The sequence below is a fragment of the Scyliorhinus canicula genome, chromosome 1 (assembly GCF_902713615.1).
Source record: "Scyliorhinus canicula chromosome 1, sScyCan1.1, whole genome shotgun sequence".
Taxonomy (NCBI): domain Eukaryota; kingdom Metazoa; phylum Chordata; class Chondrichthyes; order Carcharhiniformes; family Scyliorhinidae; genus Scyliorhinus; species Scyliorhinus canicula.
In genome coordinates, this window is record NC_052146.1 from 185,175,776 (window position 1) to 185,196,669 (window position 20,894).

The window sequence follows — 20,894 nt, forward strand, 5'->3', positions numbered from 1 at the left end:
CCAGACATATAATTCCAAACATGAAAAAAAACATAGTTCATACATAAATCCACAATGTAACTACATAGGCAATGGGTGAGCATATGGAGTGCAGTACTACTCAGTAGACAGGATTTGTGAAGAGATCAGATCAGTCCATAAGAGTATTATTCAGGAGTCTGATAACAGCGGGGAAGAAGCTTTTTTGAACCTGTTAGTGCGTGTTCTCAGACTTTTGTGTCTCCTGTCTGATGGAAGAAGTTGGAAGAGTGAATAACCTGGGTGGGAGGGGTCTTTGATTTGATAGAGAACCTAGTGGAGTGGTGTAACGACAACAATCTCTCCCTCAATGCCAGCAAAACTAAAGAGCTGGTCATCGACTTCAGGAAGCAAAGTACTGTACACACCCCTGTCAGCATCAACGGAGCCGAGGTAGAGATGGTGAGCAGTTTCAAATTCCTAGGGGTGCACATCACCAAAAATCTATCCTGGTCCACTCATGTCGACGCTATCACCAAGAAAGCACAACAGCGCCTATACTTCCTCAGGAAACTAAGGAAATTCGGCATGTCCACATTAACCCTTACCAACTTTTACAGATGCACTATAGAGAGCATCCTATCGGGCTGCATCACAGCCTGGTATGGCAACTGCTCGGCCCAGGACCGCAAGGAACTTCAGAGAATCGTGAATACCGCCCAGTCCATCACACAAACCTGCCTCCAATCCATTGATTCCATCTACACCTCCCGCTGCCGGGGGAAAGCAGGCAGCATAATCAAGGATCCCTCCCACCCGGCTTACTCACTTTTCCAACTTCTTCCATCGGGCAGGAGATTCAGAAGTCTGAGAACACGCACGAACAGACTCAAAAACAGCTTCTTCCCCACTGTTACCAGACTCCTAAATGACCCTCTTATGGACTGACCTCATTAACACTACACCCATGTATGCTTCATCCGATGCCAATGCTTATGTAGTTACATTGTATATCTTGTGTTGCCCTATTATGTATTTTCTTGTATTTCTTGAATTCTGTTTAATTCCCTTTTCCCATGTACTGAATGATCTGTTGAGCTGCTTGCAGAAAAATACTTTTCACTGAACCTCGGTACACGTGACAATAAACAAATCCAATCCAATCCAATTATGCTGCCCGCTTTCCCAAGGTAGCGGGAGGTGTAGACAGGGGTGTCAATGAGCATCCTCACATTCCAGGTTCCGATATTTAACTTCCTGTTTTGACCGCAGGGATGGTGATCCCACTGGGTGCAGTTTCCCAGCCAGGAGAAATTGGGCAATCTATTTTTGGGGTATCTTTTCCGGATGCTGCCCCGTTAGGGGTCAGCAGAGGGTACGCTGAAGAGGGCTGCTCAGTCATGAATGTGATTTCTGAAAGGCACCCGTGTCCCGATATAGGTGCCCAACAACCACCACTCATCTGCTGCATGTGTGCGGAATCGTGCCTGGGGGTCTCCAGGTATCACAGCTCTGCCCTGTCGCCAATCCTCCGTCGCCACAGGACATATGCCTGATGGAGGCCTGCACATGACATTGTTTAGCTCGGGAACTCCAATGCACAGCTGAGTTGGTCTTAGCGGTTTGTGGCCGGATTCAGTGGCATGGTAGACCACAACAACTGGGCCACTTCCCTGTTACAGCCTTCTTCCTCCTTAGGCCGTTGGGGCCGCCTGCTCTACCATTAAGGACTTCTTAGATCGCTCTTTGACTGGAACCTTCCCCCTCAACCATGCGAGGCCCTACCAAGAACGTGCGCTCTAGACAGCATCACTCTCCAGTTCATTGGAACGTGCAAGTCCCTCCACCATAATATGGTGACGATCCTCAGAAAGGGTCCATTTAGGAGGACCGTGCCATACCACCTGTCCCTCATGGAAATGCTTGTGCAGAAAGACAACTTTGACCAATTGTCCATCAGGCAATGATCCACGCATAATGTCTTTGAGGCCCCTGCAGGAAAAGGAGATGGTGGGTCCTGGTGAATGTTTCCCTGAGCAAGTCATTTGGCAGAATGCCACGTTGCCAGAACTTTCAGACAAGCACAGGAAATAACTTGACTGGTGGTGAGAAGGGCCCTTCCTGTCACATCCTTAGAGTTTCAATATCACTATATACATGCCTCAAGGAATCTGCGGTGGGGAGGAGACTTCCTTCTGGAATGTGACTTTGTAAAAAAGATCTGAAAAGAGATGGTTATTTTTGTTGCAGTTCATCCAAGCAACTCTGTAATGCAGGAAATGCCCGACAAGCTGTTCTCTGGGACCCGTACTGAGACGAACATCTACTGCTGGAGACCCATCAATTTGAGAAAAGACTCTTTATTCAGCCCAAAACTGGTTGGATTTCCAGTACACTGACCTGTCCATGACTTAGTCTTGTATTCTGGCATATTTCAAGTTCTGGGACTACAGTCTAAAGCCCTCCTGTCAGAGGACATACAGGGTCTGGAACCCACATAAAACCCCTCGGGCTGTATACATCAGAGAATGTTTGATATGAAATTTAAATCCTCATTGTAAATATGACCTTTAATTGTAAGTACAGGGATATGCTTCATGTATTGAAAGAGATTGTAATTGTATGCACCTTATGTATTTATAATGTACTTTTATAATTATATGAAGATATTTATTCGAAACAATATGTTCAGTGGTACTCTATTGCACACTGTACTACTTTATCGTGCACTGAAATATCTTTTGATGCCTTAAATATCTTGTCTTTCTAGGGCCCAAATCTATGCAGCAGCAATTTTAATGAAGTCTTCATTTGGGTCCTGTGTAAACCTTTGGATTTCTGTCTAATGTTTCATTGTTTCATTGGAGACATAGAAACTTAACCAAGTTTACAAATTCCTCGTTTGTTTTGCTTTTCCAAACTCTACAACCTTTCTGTTATTCAATGCCAGACCAGACCACAACCTTTGCTAGGATACTGGACAGAAACCCTAATATTTAAAATTGTGAAGCTGTGAGGAAAGGATACTTCGTCCCAGGAGTGACTCCACATACAAATAGGGATATGCCGTATTGAAACAAACTTTATTATTAACACAATATTAAACTAACTTTAACAGCACAGAAAATATAGCTTAGCAATTACCAATTAAACAATGCTTAACAATAAAATGAAACACTTTAAACTCCTAACTGCTATCTTCTTTTTTTCCAGTGACGCAAAATCCATCACAGGTCAAAATCCACTTTAAAATACAGTTAGCAAACACAGTAATGCTTGCTATATATAGATAGCTTGAAGAGATAGATTCTTCAGGAAACAGCTTGCAGATTCTTGCCTGTGTCAACTGTTTACTTTACGGCTTATTCCAAAAGCTATTGTTCTGTTAACAGCCAAATCTAAACTCACTGACTCAAAACTTTACTGTTTCAGCCCTGGTTCTCCCCATTAATTACATCATCCTTATCCACTCAAATCCCATGACCTGATTGCTTAAGTTTAATCACATTGTGGCAAATCACCTACTCCCTGAAATAATAATAAAAATCCATTAAACCTGTCCTTTCAGACATGATTTAAAATAAGGATGATCTCATCTGTCCGATACCTTAGTTACCCCTTCTGTAGCACAGTGTCTGCCTGTTTTTTAAACCAGTATTTTTAAAAACATTGCTGGAACAGATATGTACACATACTGAAACAGGCTTGTAACCATTACTGCACCAGGTACATATAATACAATATATATATATGAAATTCCTACATTCATCACACTGTCCTTTATTTCAGTTTATACCTCTGCTTTTCAGAAGCTGGTCAACTGTGCATCCCCCCCTTGTCTCTATTCTAGCACCAATACCAGAACTTTTAGCCATCATGTTACTTCATTATGGAATTTTCTTCCTATCTTCTGTCCTTTGCTGTATCGTTGTCCACTTTCAAAATCCTCTTTGACCATCCCATTGATCATAGCCCTAACCCCTCCAGTGTCCTCTCTCCCTTCTGAGGCATCTTTGGACGTCTTAGCACTTTAAATTTGTTATTTAATGGAAATATTTTCACCTGTGGCATCACCCTTTAAAAGTGTGAATTTGTAAAAATTTGTAGATTTACCTTCATCAGAATGTTCTTTGAAAATAACATTTAGGTACTTAAGGTGGTTGGTTCTATGAGGTTGTCTTTGAACTCAGGAGCTATTTCAAAAGCTTTAATTAAAATAAACTGAAGGGTAGTTACATGGGGTAATCCCCATATGATCCTGAAATACTAATTTCTGAATTTATCATCTTCAAGCTGCTTTTCAAATCGACTGATTTCTTCTGTTTGTAGATGTTTTGTATTACTAAACATCATTTGCTCTATATCTTGCATGATCAGTGCATAAATTGATTTATTTCCTGATATATTGACGGGTAGCTATATTTGACATTTTTTTCAGGAATTAGCATTTGATCCATATGAAAACTATGCGCAGGACATACTACGGCCTGGCTTTCATGATCATTTCCTCAGTCTTCTATCAAAGCCAGGCGCTGCATTCTACTTACAGGTGAGCATTTTCACAAATGTGAACTACTTAAATTCTGCCTCTTGCTCAACAATTACAAATGTAACCTAGTTTCTACTAAACTAATTCATGCATTTAATTTCAGTCAATAGGTGAAGGTTTCAAAGAAGCTGTGCAATATGTTCTCCCCAGACTGTTACTGGCACCTGTTTACCATTGCCTGCATTATTTTGAACTTCTAAAGGTATGAATAGGAATGATTGTATTTATGTAAAACACAAATCATATATGGACATTAAAATACTGTTGGGACATACATGAAACATAAAGTAACAAATGTGATTAAATGTTTGATAAACTACTTATCTCTAAATACAAACATACAAAAGACTGAATGACAACACTACCAAAGATTGAAAAGAAAATGATGAATCGTACACCATAATTGATGCCGTTGTTGCAGAGTGAGGCAATGCAAAAAAGTAATCAGACATTTGCTAAAAACTCCAAATGAAACACGGGTCATCTTTAGTCAGACCCAAATCCAATGGGATACCTTTACTCACACCTGATCACTCTTGAGAAACTGCTGTTATTCCCTTGCACCTTAATCTTCTCCGAAAGCCTCCTGTGTGGTACCTTGAGAAAGACTTTCAGAAATTCCACGTAGGTTTTCCACATCCACAATGACCTGTTGCATCTCAAAAGACTATTAGGTTTGTTGAGCACGATCTTAATTTCTAAAATCTGTGTTGGTGAATTGTAATCATTTTTTCTTCTGAATAACCTAGTAATTTCACTGCTGATTAATGATTCCAAAATTTGCTCCAATGCAGATGATAAATTGCCTTAGTTAGCTTTCTTTTCAAAAAGGGGTGTAGGCTTTTCATTAGGCAGGCATCTCCATAATTTCTAGAGCCTTTGCTATGTATTTTCCCATTTCCCTCAGGCTCCCTGGATGTTTGGTCTCAACAAGCTATCCTCATTTTGCCTAATTAACTTCTCAAATATTCTCATTTGATTAATTCATTCTCATTTCTTTTACATTTTCTCCAATATTTTTCTCTAGAAATTTTTTTTGCAAAAATATATTCATAAAATTCATAAAATATGTGAAAGAACATTACAAACATTTCAAAATGGCCATCACGCAAAGTGCAATAATATTCAGCTTCTCTACGTACATTATGTTGCCATCTGAGGTGCTTAATACAGTCAAAGAAATGTTACAGGCATTTCAAAATGGTCATTACAAATGGTGCAACGGTATTTAAGGTGTCTACGTAGATCAGGTTGCACTCTGAGATGCTGCAGTACAATTGTGTTACATGTGATATTCACTGTTTATATTCAGTGTGAGTCATACAGCCTAAGGAGGTTCTATATAGTTCCACTCCTCTCTGCTTGCTATGGCTAAAAGGTTTTAGACAGTGACCTTTCCTCATTGCGCCTCTGCAGCGGCTGCTCCAAGCTTTAGTGCATCCTCAGCATGTAGTCTTGGGCATGAGAATGTGCCAGTTTGCAACACTCAGTCTGAGACAACTATTTGCACTGGAAGACCAGCAGGTTTTGGGCAGATCAAAGTGCGTCTTTCACTGAGTTGATGACCATCCAGCAACAGCTGATATTTGCCTCGGTGTGCGATCCCGGCAATAGCCCACAGAGTATAATGTCCTGTGTCATGGGACTGTTCAGGATGAACCTTGACAAAAAACACCTCATCTCTGTCCAGACCTTCTTTGCAAAGGCACATTCCACAAGGAGGTGGATAACTGTCTCTCTCACACCATGGTCACCTTGAGGGAAATGTGCAGATGGAGTGAGACTCCAGCACATAAGAAGACTCTTGTCAGGGACTGCTTTTCCACCACTGTGTTATGCAGTACTTATATCCTATTGGTTTGTTTGGAATCGCTAGATTTCAGAGTGCACTCCGAAAGCTAGTGATTCCAAACAAACCTGTTGGACTTAAACTTGGTGTTGTCAGACTTCTTACTATGCTCAGTTCAAAGCCGTCATCACCGCATCATTATATCCTATCAGTTTCAACTACATTCTGGAATTCTGTCCCTCGACATCTATGGGCGTGATTCTCCCAAAAAGAAACCAAGTCCCCTAGCGAACGTTTAACCACATGTTTCCCAACGCTCGCAGTGCCGAGAAACACATGGCTAGTCAATGCAACTCATGTTGAATAAAGGGGGAACGTGCGGCCGAGGCCATATATAGCCCCGTTTTGTACAGTGGCGTCCTGATCGCAGGCCTCCGAAACAATCCCCGACCAAGCAGTGCCAACCTGGCACCCTGGCAGTGCCCCTGCTAGCTGGCAGTACCACATAGGCAATTTGGCAGTGTCAGGCCTGCACCATGGAGCCACTGCCAAGATGCCAGGCTGGCACTGCCAGGGCGCCCAAGTGTCACCAGCAGTGCCAAGGCACCACCCTGCCCAAAGGGCATGCAGCTGGTGGCCCCCTGGGAGACTTCAAAAATGCCGTACCATCTGCTGAACGGCGCTTGCCCAAGGTCTCTGAGGCGAAAGGGCTGAATCCCAAAGCTTCAGGTATCTTGGGAATCTGCACATTAGAATGAGGCTTATTGCCTTACTCTAATATGCAGGGTAGGATTCACATAGCAACGTCTTGCAAGGTCACGTTGGATCTTGCGAGGCTTGGTGAGTCGGGCAAAACCTGGGAGTGGGGTCTCCCGATTTTTAACAGCCACACTGCATCACGGCGAGCTGTTGTTTGGGCGCAGTATGGCCATTGGATCACGCCCTGGGTCTCTACCTCTCCTCTGAAAAACATACCTCTTTGACCAAGTTTTTGGTCACCTGCCTGAATATTTCTTTGTGGCTTGGATTCAGATTTTCTCTCATTATTGCTATGAAGCAAATAGGGATGTTTATGTCATGTTAAAAATGTTTTATAAAGTAAATTGTTGTTTATCCTCTGCTAACCGTCCAATCCTGGGGGCTTATCTGACATTTTGTTTCCTGTGTTTCTTGAATACTTCACTTTAAATACTTTTGAGATTCTTGTTTCACTCCTTTTTGGCTTTCCTGATCAACTCATCCTTACTTGTTTATTTCACTCTTATTTTTAATCTTTTTTTTGCAAAAATTAGACCTTACTCTTAAAATATCTGAAAGAACATTACAAACATTTTGAAATAGCCATTACACAAAGTTCAATAATATTCCAGTTCTCTTACATGCATCATGTACTCTTGAGGTTATCATAGAATGTTATCATAGAATTTACATGCAGAAGGAGGCCATTCAGCCCATCGCGTCTGCACCTGCTCTTGGAAAGAGCACCCTACTTAAGCCCACACCTCCAACCTATGCCCATAACCCTGCAACCCCATCTAACCTAAGGTCAATTTAGCATGGCCAATCCACCTAACCTGCACATCTTTGGACTGTGGGAGGAAACCGGAGCACCCGGAGGAAACCCACGCAGACACGGGGAGAACGTGCAGACTCCGCACAGACAGTGACCCAAGCGGGATTCGAACCTGGGATCCTGGTGCTGTGAAACTATAGTGCTAACCACTATGCTAGCTTGTTGCCCTTAGGTGCTTCAATACAGTCAAAGAAACATTATAAATATTTCAAAATGGTCATTATAAATTGTGCAATGGTATTTAAGTTGTCTACCCAGATAAAGTTGCACTTTGACGGGCTTCAATACAATTGTGATACATATAATATTCACTGTTTGCATTCAACGCGAGTCAATCTTATTTTTAATCATTTTAATCATACTTAAGACCATGTACATCCACCATTTTCATTTGGGTTCTAACCCCTTTATTTATACTTTTAAGTCATAATTTTTATTTACATATATTTATTCTACACACTGCAGCTTTCTTTTAAAAACATCCCATTGTTAGCCAATGGTTCTGTGTGCAATTTTTCTTTCCACTTTACCTCATTACTTCACTATTTACCTTCCTGAAATATGCCCTCTTCCAATCAGGTGTCTTGTATTCATGTCAAGGTTTTCCTTAAATCCGATCTTGGGCCACTGCTTATGAAGTGTTCATATACATTCAAGTCACTATTGAATCTGTTTCATTACTCGTAACAAGATTTAGTAATTTTCTGATTTTAAGCATATGAGCATACAGAGGATGTCCTGAGTACAACGTGGCACTTGTGTTTGGGAAACTCCAGCAATAATTTAAAAGTATATCCAAACATTTCTACGACAGTAAATATTTCTGCATTAAAGGTTTAATTAGTTTAGTGATCTCTTTTTGGAAGTGGAAATGTCACTAACAAGTTGCAAAACTTTCAGTACAGCGCAAAGTAATCTTTGCCATAGCTTCAGATCACATACCATGTTGTATACGCTTATTAGGAAAGTGCAAGAATAGTTTTGGAGAAATGGGTGTATATCTGATTCCAAAAAAAGCGAGTATTTGCTTTTTAAATCCAAATCATGCTGTCATTCACCATGTTTATTTCTTAAACCTGCCTATTCAGAGATTTTATTTGCTTTCATAATTCTGCTTAATTCGGATGAGGGGTTGGAGACATGCTGCTTCTTCCTCATCCTCCCCATACTGTGTCTATCTGCATTACTGTCTCTCGCACAGATGTTAGTGATTAGAATATTTACATTTTCTAACTGCTGGAATAGCACTATTGAGACAAATAGAGGCATTAAAAATTTGCTTCAGTTCTATCAAAAAATCAATTAAGCTTAGGATGATAAAGAAATTGTTTTTTAAAAATGTAATATTTTTTCTAAAGCTTGCCCCAGTGGTGGAGCGCTTTGGAAACCATAGGTCCGAAGTTCATTTTCCTCCAAAGCATGCTACACTTAACATATTTATCTTAAATTACTCCTGTACTGTATCCCAAAATGACGTTTTCTGAAATAAATCTAATTTGAACTTAAATGAATCAGTTCTAACTGTTTTCCACCATCTCCCTGAGCAGTCTCCATATATTTACCACTTTGTTCTATTGTTACGGATGAGGTGACAAAGGGGTGGCACGGTGGTGCAGTGATTAGCACTGCTACCTCACGGCACCGAGGACCTGGGTTTGATCCTGGTCCCAGGTCACTGTCGGTGTAGAGTTTGCACATTCTCCCCTTGTCTGTATAGGTTTCACACCCACAACCCAAAAAGGTGTGCAAGGTAGGTGAATTGGCCACACTAAATTTCCCTTTATTTGGCAAAAAAGAATTTGATACTCTAAATTAAATTTTTTTTAAATGGATGAGATGACAATGCTCGTCATGATATATACTACCATTCCCTATAAAATACCAAGAATAACAATCATTTCACCTGTTAATGTCCTCTTTTATCGAGAGTTTGTGCAATTTACACAAATATCCCTCAATCACTCTGGTTGCTCGCTTTCCTTCAAATCATTTTGAATGATAACTCAACAGAAACTGCGAGCAACTATATAAAAATGTTGCATCAGTTCAGGAAACAGTTACTGGTGTATCTTGGAAAACTAAGTACACGACGCATGTTCAGACTTAATCTGCATTCACCTGACAAACTCACAGTGCTAAACAAAAGCCTAAGTTCAAAATGAGCCTCAAGTAACCAGGAAAATCTTTAATGACCTGCACTAAAAGATGCAAAGCAATTTAGTGCATCCATTTAGTCATTATCACAAAGGAATTGATGCCTAAGCATAAAACTGGAAGTCAAGTTATGCACGAACATAAGATTTTTTAAATATATAAATATATATATATATATAGACAATATATATATCGGGGGGCACATTAGCACAGTGGTGAGCATAGCTGCTTCACAGCTCCAGGGTCCCAAGTTCGATTCCCGGCTTGGGTCACTGTCTGTGTGGAGTTTCCACTTTCTCCCTGTGTCTGCGTGGGTTTCCTCCGGGTGCTCCGGTTTCCTCCCACAGTCCAAAGATGTGCAGGTTAGGTGGATTGGCCATGCTGAATTGCTCTTAGTGTCCAAACAGGTTGAGTGGTGTTACAGGGATAGGGTGGAGGTATGGGTGCTCTTTCGAAGGGCCGGTGCAGACTTGATGGGCCGAATGGCCTCCTTCTGCACTGTAAATTCTATATATATATATATATATATATATATAGATTTGAAACTTTGATGAAGTAAGAAATAGTGTGCAAGAACAAAAAGACAAAAGTAACAAAAAAACGCTGACAGGAAAAAAGAAATCCGAATTGGAAAAATGAAAAATTACCCGGAAACAAGACAAATACCTATTTATAAAACCTATAATCTGTGTATCTTGGATCTGTTTTGAAAGGTAATGAAGAATTTAACTGAAAGAGGGGACAAAAGGTCTGTCTTTTCCAGTAGCAGAATGCACGTTTAAGTTTACTGGATTCAAGGGTTGTCAGTCTATAGCTGAGGGATATACTTTCGTCTCATTTTTATTTACTTATTACACACCACAGTCTCGTTGTTACAGAAATAAAAGCCAGCTTGATGTTGGCTTCAAGCAGAACATGTTCTGGTGCCTTTTTGAATCCAGTTACTTGATTTTTAAAAGAAGGGGAGCTCATCATTACAGTAAAGATGCACTGCAGAGCTGATTGTAATGATATGCATAAGCAATTCTGTATGTTAATATGTTAGACCTCCAACCAGCAGGTGGTAGTAGAACTACACCGCGTGACACTGCAACCTCGAGAAGTCTGGGTGAGGCGTCGTGGATAGTTATGTTTAGTATTAGTTATCATATTCTAGTAGTTAGTTTACAATTTGTTAGAAGTATTCATATTGTTTTCTACTCATGTTATTGTAATTTAATAAATCTTAACTAAACTAACTAGATGTTCTTTGGTGCACTAACTCAACCATTGCAATGCACTAGAACGTAATACTGACGTATTGTTTTGTTATTTCTATTTATAGTAGGCGTTGTTTGCTCTGCCATAGCTTATCTTTATGCTGCAAGCAGTTGTTGTCATCAAGGTGGAATAAAGATTGCTCATTCAACTAGGATTCTTCATAAATTCTATAAATAATTGGTTGAAGTTCAAAACTTTTCAGTGTATTAGAGATTGTGATCTTGTTACTAGTTGATGGAGAAAAACAGTCAAATGTGTTGATACCTGGGTAAACCCTGAGTATCTGTTATTCATATGTGCCCCCAACAGCTATAAACTATTTGAAACATATTAATTTGTTCCCTACCTTATAAAACAGCAATTAGAAGAGAAAAGTGAAGATGAAGAAGACAAAGAATGCCTAAAACAAGCCATAACCGCTCTTCTTAACCTCCAGAGCAGTATGGAAAGGATATGTTCAAAATCACTTGCAAAAAGAAGGCTGAGGTAAGCAATTTCCATTTATCCCTGCATTTTTCCTGATTGACTACATCTGTAAGTTCCCGTTGTTCCCATTTCCTCTTACTGTTAGAAAAGAACAACAGTGGGCTGCTTTACTGGTAGGGCTGCTTTTTACACAGGAAGTGACATCAGGTCAGAAAGTTTGTTTTTGTTCAAAGCATTTTATGCTGTTAAGTTGCTTGTACAACTGAAGCTTAAAACTGAGCAACATCCCAATTATGAACATGACGACTTTGCTGAGCATCAGGTGGTAAGCAGTGACCCACTTTAAAATGAATTGTTGAAAAGGTTTGTTTTAAGAGGGACAAGCTGTATTATTTTGTTTATAAAAAGTAACGGCATTCCATGAAAATGATCAACAAAAGGTTCTATGTTGCTAGATTTCCTGCCCATAAAACATAGTGGATGCATGTATTTTTTTCATTCAGTTGTGCTTTTCACTTTCCTTTTTGATGAGATTAAAGTGCATAGTGTTGGTCTGCTCACTCTAAGTTCAACAAATGATCACTACTTTAAATAGAACAAATTGAATAAAGTGGGCAGTTCTAGTCATTCAACAGGGATGTTTTAAGCAGAGAGCCAAAACTTAATTCCGAAATGACCCACAAGAGTGATATTGCTTTTTCATTTGGACTGTTCAATGTAATACTTCTGTGTGCAGAAAGGTGTGACTTCCGGAAAATAAAGGGAAAACAGCAGACTGACCCACCCGTGCAGAAGTATGCTTCTTGAACTTCCTAACAATAGCACAAGAAATGGTTGTGACTTTGATAATTCTGACTACTTCTGAGATGTGCTAGTGGGTTGCACAGATGGGAATAAAATCTATAAAAACTTCATGACATATATAATAGATGTTTCATGTTTTATTTATTCTAATATTTGCTTCTATTTCGTAACTGTGTTGTAATTCTTTTTGTAGTTTTCACAGATTATTAGAGTCGCTTGCACCAATGCATGGATATTTGAGTTCATCCATTTCAACTGATTGAAATTTGGTCATTTATTTTCTCTTCCAGTGAATCTGCCTGTCGTTTTTATAATCAACAAATGAAAAGCAAACACCTGGCAATTAAGAAAATGAATGAGATCCAGAAAAACATTGATGGTTGGGAAGGCAAGGACATTGGGCAGTGCTGTAATGAATTTATAATGGAAGGCACTCTCCACACGGGGTGGGTGCAAAACATGAAATGACACATATGTCCTATTTGATGGGTTTGATGATTTGCTGTAAATCAAATCACGGTCAGCCTAGTTGCCTGGCGGAAGCTATGCAGAATATCGTCTCAAGAAAAGTTTTCATGCGCAAGGTACAGATCAATGACAAAGATGACACAATGAATAAAAACATGCTTTTGAAGTTATCTTGAAGGGATGAAAATAGTGTAATTTTGCTGCTAAATCAGCAGAAGAAAAAAATAATTGGGATGGCAGCTTTAATCTCTTTACAATATCGCAGTACAACTAGGAGAGAATGTTGGACACCACTATGCGACAGGGAAGAAAAAGAGGAGCCACTTAGACTTCCAAGTCCTGAAGTGTATAGGTTTGCTGAGCCAGACTCTGAGAGAGACATTGTGGTTGATGAGAATGGTGCAATCTAAATATGGAATTCCCCATTATGAAAGCTGGACTGTTATAAAAACTGATTGAACGGCTTAACTTACCACATGTATGGCAGGTAAGTACAGCCATCTTGTTTCCAACCTGTCTGCTGTATTGAGGATTTGTACTTAATTCGTTGCTATGTAAATGGACAGATGCTGTGGAAAAAATTGAAACAATTTTTAGAAATAGCAATTATGCTATTCTGTCTGTAATTTAAAAGGATGACAGAAATACAGGGAAGAAAGTTGGAAAACTATTTCAAAAATATTACCCTCAGATCTTTTGTGTTTAAGTCATTCCAACTTTAGAAAAGAATGTCATATTTAAATTCAAAGACTGCTGGGCTCAGCTTAAGAATCATGCATATTGGAGATCATCGTGGCAATATATTGTATTAGCTTCACCAATAATAGTCCTATTCCAGTGTGCCTTTTTGAATAGAATCGGATTTGTCCACCCAGTTCATTGCTTTCCTGCAATAAACCTTACTTGACAAATCTGTTTCTTCTGTCTCAATAATGTCATGTGGTTATGTGTAGTTCAGTTATGTTTAGTTTTTGTATATATTTATACCAGTTGACACTGTTGAAGGTCACTTGTCTTGGAACAATTACTGATACAACCTTTAGAGTTCTGATTTCATCCGTATACATATAAAGCAGAGCGAGTTCAGATTTGGACATAGGCTCCTCCACGGTGAATTTTAGTAGTTAACTATGTAGATTTCTCAGATTTTCATGCATGTTTAAATGTTAATAAGAACCATGTGCCAAGCAGTGATGCCCTTGTAGCCTTAATTGGAAGCATACTGACTACAATAGGTCATCAACAATTTATCCCATTTAAGATTTTTTTTGTTGCTTTTATCCCTTAACTTTCATTTTTTTTTAAAGGAGCAATTAAAATACAGAACAATTCGTATCCGGCTATGGAACAAAACCAATGATAACTGATATTCGTTTTGGTAAATTTTGTGCTTATGAAGATGAGGGTGTAGGAAAATGCAACATTTTTCTCTTTATCCATTGTTAATGTGAAATACTCCTGGGTCAGTGAGCTAGAAAGTAAAATTTGTTACTCTGTCTCAACAAATTTTTTTAACCTAACTTCTAACCTCTAGAGGAGAGTTCTGGATGCACCAATATGATTTTATTCATTTCTCTCATCTGCCAAGTTTGTGCTTTATTTTATAATTGGAGATTTGGTTATTTTTTTAGCCTCTGATCCGGTTTTGTCAGCAGAATTATAAATATTGCATTGTAGTAATGCAGTTGGAAGTAATTTATGACAGGTGTATGTTAATATGATCTGTGCTCTGTTAGTGAGATGTTGGTTTCATTGGTGAAGTTGTATCACTCTTTCATCTCATTTGTGTCAAATGTGCTTAATTTGGTATATCAGTCAGTAAAATGTTCCGTAAGGGATGTACATGATGTGTAGTTTTTTATGGTGGGAAAAAGGTGCTTCCTGTTCATTGCACCTCCCCAACTTGGTCATTCATAAGGCTGTTCCTACCATTCCATGAAAACTCATTTTGACTTTTGACTTCCTGTCCGAAAATAAGAAAATATTTTGATCCTTTGATTTTAGCTTTCAAAAGAAAAATATAAGCTGAATAAGTAGGCCGGGTTGCCAAAGTCATGAAGCTGTTGACAATTGGCCAGCATATATGTCACTATTATGTTTTCTATTTTTAGTGTTCTGGTGCTTTAGTTCCACTGCTTGTGTGAATTCAAGGATGATTGTTTCCAAAGAAGCTTATTGTTCATTCTTGATTCAGAAGTGTTGGAGTGGTATTAGGGTTGGGGGGGGTGGGGTGCTGGAAAATGCTTTGCAGCCATTGATAAATGTTTAAAGATATAACTTGTTTTGTACCAAATAGCTGAACAGATAGTAGTTTATGCTGAATTAGAACAGTATATGTAAACTCTCCTGTACCATAATCTTACAGAAATAGGAATAGCCACTTATCCCTCTGAGCCTGCTCCGCCATTCAATATGATCATGGTTGATCATTTATCTCAGCACCATACTCTAGTGCTTTCTCCATACTTTTGACACCTTTAGATTCTAGACAATTATCCATTTCCTTAAATATATTCAGCAATTCGACCTTCATGCTTCTTACCCCCACAGACAAGAGAAACCCACCCCCAATCTCCCCAGCCACACTGCCCCCCCCCCCCCCCCCCCTTCCCGAGACACAACCCCATTCTCCACAGACACATAGAACAACCCTGCCTACTTAAACACACAGGACCATCCCGCATCCACAGACACACTGGACCGCCGCACACCAATAGACAAACAGGACCACAGTTCCATACAGACAAGTGCACACACACACACATGGGACCCCTCCAGGTGCACATGTGCACGCACACACATACCGACCCTCACCTACACAACCAAACCCACACACATGGGATCTCTCGCACGCACTCACTCACTCAGTCAATCACTCACTCACTCCCAATCGCACACACCACTGGCCACCCTCCCCCACATACATAGACATACATGGGGACCCCCCAACCCCTCCACACAGGACCGGACCGCCCTACACACAGACACATGGACCCCCCCCACACAGAACACGCACGAGCATACATACACACGGAAGCCCCACATGGACACATTACACCCCACCCCCACAGGCTACACCCCACCCCCATAGGCACCACTGTCCCACGTGTTGTGAGTCCTGTACATGTGTAGGGTCCCAAATGTGCCTGTGGAGGTTTGTGAGTGTGCAGGAGTGTGAGTGGAATGTCATTGTCTCTTCTCCATTCCCCTGCAAGTTTGAGGGCAGTGTGGCCCCCCCCCCCCACCCCCCACATATGTGCACTTGTGTGTGGGCATGAGGTCCCATGTGTGGTGGAGGGGGAATGCATATGTGGCTGGGGTCCTGCGTGTGTATGAGTGAGTCCCGCGGGTGTGAGGATCCGATGTGTGTAGGGGGTCCATTTGTGTGTGTGTGTGTGGACCAGTGTGTATGCATGTGTCCCGCGCATTTGTTGGATATGTGCTGGGATCCCGTGTGTGTGTGTGTAGAGGGTCCCATGTGGTGTAGATCGGGTAGGCGGGGTCCCCTGTTGAGTGAGCTCGCCGCAGCGCTTGCATGTGTGAAATTTCTCCCGTCTGGGTACTGCCAGGGGTTCCCCCCCCCCCCCCCCCCCCCCCCATCCTGTCCACCCAGGTGCCCTCCAGGGTCCCGTCCGTGTGTTCCCCAGGGTCCTGCCTGACCTTGTGCGCACCCCACACTGAGCATTTTTATCATTTGATCATTTCCATATATAAATTAGTTAATGGGTTCAAGAATAAAATCTTCATATTGTACAGTGTGGAAGATTTGTATATAAATCTGTGGTTTCATATTCAGTGTTCCAGATTCGATCCCTCAGAAAAATCCAAATCCACTTTTGCAACAACTCTATCATTCCAACAAAGTGGAAACTTTACAGTTACACACAATGGTAATTCAATTATCATGGTCACAATGAAGATCAAATTCACAAGGCCAATCGCAGCAGTACAATGCACAAGTGCATTAGCTATATCCTTTATGGTGCATCATATATTTCTGAAAGGCTTTAGCTGGAGCCTGCTACTCCCTGAAGTTCTTCATATCTGTTTACATATCTAATTTGAATATGTTCACAGTGGTACACAATATTTGTAAAGCCAATTTATAATTTTTTTTCATTTATGCATGTCTCAGTGGGAAATTGATGTCTCAATTGAAATATCAAATAGTAGATCGCCATGAGTTTTCCATCGCTAGTCATTTGTTCACAGATTTCACAGTTCGCTGAGTTCACTGTTCTACGATCTAAATAAAAAGGCTGATATCAAACCAGTCTATCAGCATTTAGAAAAACAAGCATAAAAAGGACAGTACCTTTCAAAGTCTAGCTATGGTAAAACCCAAAGCAGACTCTACCTATTAGCTGTATTTTTCTAATTTTCGAACAGTTTTACAGGTGGGCTGTAATTTGTGGGCGTGAGCAACACTAGTTTTGCTTCAAACTAGTAAAATTTTGTTTGAGAAGTATTTCTGATTTTGATTTGTCCACCTAGCCAATTTAAAGGAACAAGAAACAAACTGTTGGATTTTGAGGTTGTTATGTGCTACAGTCTTGAAAGGGGACTTAATCTTGCATGTTAGTGTTGAATGTCAGCTTCTACTTTCTCTTCGGGTGCGTATTTCTATTTGTTATAATACTTCTTTTAACCTGAGAACATTGCCTGTTTTTTTCAAACTACTTTGGTGTTTAAGAAGAAGGGAGAGCATGGAGACTTGGATGGTATTGTAATTTATTTAAAATATTTATTGCTGGTGGAAATGTAGTAAAATTTTACCTTTGCTCACACGTCTAGGGTCAGAGATGTGAGCAATTTTGTTCTCCCCAACCTTGGCTCAATTAAGAGACCTGTAGCCTCTTCCCTTGGTTACCAACCCTATCCAAAACTCAAAAAATTCTGCTGCACACTACTTTGAATACTCGGGAAAATCTCACCCAGTTTATGTGAAACTGACAAAATATGGGGCCGGCGTGCATTATCAAAATATGGTCCAATCAAACAGGGGAGATTCCCTTTGTACAAAAAAAAGCCTGAGATGTAAATAGAACCTGCAGATTAGTCACAGAATTGTAACAACATAGGCCCATCGTGTTTGTGCTGCCCCTCCGAATGTCAGCAATGGGAATCATTTTTTACCTCTTGCATAACTGAAAATAAAGTACTTATACAGATACTGAGCATGCAATGGCATGAGTCCTTTCAGTCTGATATTGGCTGACCTGGTGACAAACTCTCAACAACATTACAAGTAAAGGACACAAGTTCTTGCTGCCGATTATTCTCTTGCAGCTGGGTACCATCAAAAATTATACAGATGTCAAAAGTTTCGCAAGAAATAATGGTGGCCAATTGTTAGTGACAGTGCTGGGTCCAGTATAGACTGTAGCACTGCTGCCTAACAGCACATGGGATTCTGGTTCCATTCTGACTTTGGGTGGCTGTCTGTGTGGAGTTTGCACTTTCTCCCTATGTCTGAGTGGGCTTCCTCCGGGTGCTCCTGTTTCCTCCCAGAGTCGAAAGATGTGGTGGTTAGGTGGATCAGCCATGCTAAATTGCGTTTAGTGTCCAAAAGGTTAGGTGGGGTTACTGGGTTATGGGGATGGGGTGGGGTACTCTTTCAAAGGGTCAGTGCAGACATCGTTGGATTGAACGGCCTCCTTCTGCACTGTAAGGATTTTATGATTCTATGACTAGGGAGAATGATGTGGAGATGCCGACTGGGTTGAGCACGGTAAGAGAGTCTTACAACACCAGGTTAAAGTCCAACAGGTTTGTTTCAAATTACTAGCTTTTGGAGCACTGCCTTCACCTGAGGAAGGAGCAGTGCTCCGAAAGCTAGTGATTTGAAACAAACCTGTTGGACTTTACCTGGTGTTGTCAGACGTCTTACTAGGAGAATGAGGAATTGAAGCAAATTTTGTATTGGTAAAAAGGTTGTATTGCAGAAATTAATACGACTGCAGGTTTAAAAAGTCCCGGGACCACATCCCAGAGTGTTGTAAGATGTAGCTATCGAGGTAGTAGATGCATTCGTGATCATCTTCCAAATTCTATACATTCTGAAATGGTTCCTACAGCTTAGAAGGTAGCAAATGTCACTCCGCTATTTAAGAAGGAGGGAAGGAAGAAAACAGGGAACTGTTAGCTCTTACATCTGTAGTAGGGGAAAAATGCTAGAAACTATGAAAAAGGATGTGATAAATAGACACTAGGTTAATAATGATCTGTTCAGCATTGTTAACATGAATTAATGAATTGGAAGTCATGTTTGACAAACCTGTTGGAGTCTTTTGAGAACATTACTACAGTAACAGACTTAATACAAGGGTCGACTTCCAGTAGCGGCCATGGAGGAGTAGGTCGCACATTTGATAGCTCCCGCCTGTGACAGACTTTTGGACCTTTTTCCCCAGTTTCTTTTTGGGATTTTATTGGATAAATCGGTGAAGAGTGAGACAGTGAGGAGAAATCCCCCTCCAGTGTATGGAGAATTGACCAGAAGTGGCTGTGTGAGAAGACAAAGTTCGACAAGGAAGACGTGAGCAGAGCTGGCAACACGGAAAGCATGACAGAGCAGCAGGGCCACGGGGAGACGGCACAGTGGTTGATGGAGCAGCTGGTGAAGTTTTTTGAAGATTGCTTCGCCAAGCTTAAGAAGGACGCGCTGGACCCGATCAAGGCTTCAATTGGTCAGATGGTGCAGAATCAAGAAACCCACGGACGGCGATCCAGGAGGTGGAGAAAAAGGTGTCCGAGCACAAGGAATCCCTAACCGTGCTCGAGACCAAGGTGGAGATGATGAATGACCACCAGAAAAGAATGCAGGAGAAGCTGGGGAGGACCTGGAGAACAGGTCCAGGAGGCAGAATCTGAGAATCGTTGGCCTCCCTGAAGGCAGTGAGGGATCGGATGCGAGGGCCTATGTGATGAACATGCTGGAGACGTCGATGGAGGCTGAGGCGTTCCCTCGGCCCCTGAAGTGGATAAAGCGCACAGAGGCCTCGCAAAGAAGCCCCGAGCAAACGAGCCGCCGGGGGCGATGGTGGAACGTTTGCACCAATTCCTGGACAAGGAACACGTTCTGCGGTGGGTCAAGAAAGAACGGAGCAGCAAGTGGGAGAATTGTGAGCTGCACATTTATCAAGACCTGGGTGCGGATGTGGCCAAGAAACGAGCTGGGTTTAATCGGGGAAAAAACAGCCCTCTTTAAGAAGGGGGTGAAGTTCAGGATGTTATACCCACCCCGTCTGTGGATCACGTATGAGGAAAGGGATTTTTATTTTGAAACGTCAGACGATGTATGGGCTTGCTTCAAGGAAAAATGACTGGAGATGGATTAAAGACACTGAAGCCTTGGAGAGTATTGTGTGGTGATTTGTTGAAAAATCACTTTTGTGCTGGTTTGAATAAGTAATGTTATGTGCAATAAGGGGGCCCCGGCGGCTCGTTCGCATCGGGGCTTCTTCGAGAGGCCTCTGTGCACTCTATCCACTTCCAGGGTCCAAGGGAACGCCTCAGCCGCATCAACTTCTCCAGCATGTTTCGTACACATAGGCCCTCGCATCCATCCCTCACTGCCCTTCAGGGAGGCTGACGATTCACAGTATGGTTAAAGTTAAGTTTGTCTTACTGGGAGCTGGTTGATGGGGGGGGGGGGGGGGGGGGGGGGGGGGGTGGGGGGGGGGGGGGGGGGGGTTTCTGTGGTTGTTTTTTTCTGCAGCTGTTTGTTCCATTTTTCTGATGTTTTACTGGGGAATGTGATGCTTTGAATATGTTTGTCCAGTGGGGGAGAGGGGAGAGAACAATGGGAAGATAGACTATTTGGTGCCATGGGGCGGGTGCTACAAGTCAGCATGGGTCAGCTGACTCACGGAAGCACAGTGGAGGGGTGAGCAGCTGTTAAGCTGAAGCTT

General features: G+C 41.3%; 1 pseudogene; it reads left to right on the forward strand.

Moving 5' to 3' along the window:
* LOC119970133 overlaps nt 1-20,894 on the forward strand; it is a 397,883-nt pseudogene that overhangs the window by 265,769 nt on the left and 111,220 nt on the right.